The 1,410-nt window shown below is 47.7% G+C and overlaps 1 non-coding gene across 1 annotated transcript; it reads left to right on the top strand.

Annotated features, from left to right (window-relative positions):
• The first annotated feature begins 1,102 nt into the window (after positions 1-1,102).
• Positions 1,103-1,206, top strand: LOC136119501 (U6 spliceosomal RNA). The gene has a single exon (XR_010655497.1). It is a non-coding gene; the product is annotated as a U6 spliceosomal RNA (small nuclear RNA).
• Positions 1,207-1,410: the final 204 nt, after the last annotated feature.

Below are 1,410 nucleotides of genomic sequence, written 5' to 3'. Positions count from 1 at the left end.
GAATAAAGGAAGTGAGATCTGCTCTTTTACAAATTCAAGTGCCATTAAGGGCCTTTTAATTTCCTTTATATGTTCCTTATAAGATCAAAGGGATAGTTCAAGTTTCACTTTCTGCTCAGAGGTGGCAAGCCCTGTGCATGGCAGGAGTCATATTTTCATTCATTCTTTTGCCTCTCCTTGAGAATGTACCCTGTCTTCAGGCCTGCTCTAAGAGCCCCGGGGAAGCTTCCTGCTTGGCATAACAAGAAAGTGTTTGGGGAGGTGGGTTTTCAGGGACTGCAGTGGGCAGGGGGTGGTGAGACAAAGTGGCTGGGGAAAGGTTTGTATACTTTTGAACTTCAGCCAGGACTGCTTGATATTCTCTGGATTTTCCTCTGGAAGGTTACTGTGGTTTGTCACAGTGATGCGCTGGTAAACCTTTAACAACAAGTTCTCCGAGGAAAAGAGCCCTGATCTATAGCATTTGCTCATTTTGTGGTGTAAATGCTCCCACCATAGCTGATTTCACTAAATGCAGAGCCAGGAAGAGAGACGCACAACGGGCTCCTGCAGCTCACCACAAGTCTGTCTTCTGCATCATCATCAAGCCAGAGAGGACGCTCAGCCTGTAAGAAGTGCCTGTTGTGAAGAAACCCAGCTCTAGCCTCCGCTTTAACCACCTTTGTTTAGACACAGTCTTACTCTGATCTTTCTTAGCTGATCACATTGTTGAACAATTTTATGTTTCTGTTATTTCTCTCTCCCTATAGTTTAGCTTTTCCATTTTATTGATTTTATTTCTTTGCCATCATCTATTTCAGAAGGGAAACACTGAATCTGGAATTGCCCCTTCTCTGAAAAAGGTAGAGAGCTCATGTCACGGTCGACAATAAGAGGTCCTCTTGGGCTTCCCTGGTGGCGCAGTGGTTGGGAGTCCGCCTGCCGATGCAGGGGACCCGGGTTCGTGCCCCGGTCCGGGAGGATCCCGCGTGCTGTGGAGCGGCTGGGCCCGTGGGCCATGGCCGCTGGGCCTGCGCGTCCGGAGCCTGTGCTCCGCAGTGGGAGAGGCCACAGCGGTGAGAGGCCTGCGTACCACAAAAAAAAAAAAAAAAGAGGTCCTCTTGTACTCACTTTGGCAGAGCGGGTGCTAAGATTGGAACGATGCAGAGATTAGCATGGCCCCTGCCCAGGGATGACACACAAAATCATGACGTATTCCATATTTTTTTTCTAGGAACCATCTATCTATATGATGGCGCCGAATGATTCAGACAGATGCTTAGGCTGAGGATGTCTTGTTTCTCCGCTTTGAATTAATTTTGTCAATGCTGCCACCATCATAAGTCTCCTCAGAAATTACTGAGGTGAGACGGGTAGAATATGTATGGTGCTGAAAATCAGCCTGACTTCACCTCTAGCTTCCTGTGTAAC

This window comes from Phocoena phocoena, chromosome 2, assembly GCF_963924675.1.
Source record: "Phocoena phocoena chromosome 2, mPhoPho1.1, whole genome shotgun sequence".
In the NCBI taxonomy this organism is placed as follows: domain Eukaryota; kingdom Metazoa; phylum Chordata; class Mammalia; order Artiodactyla; family Phocoenidae; genus Phocoena; species Phocoena phocoena.
The sequence above is the reverse complement of the archived record's forward strand: the minus strand, read 5'-3'. Positions and strand labels throughout refer to the sequence as shown.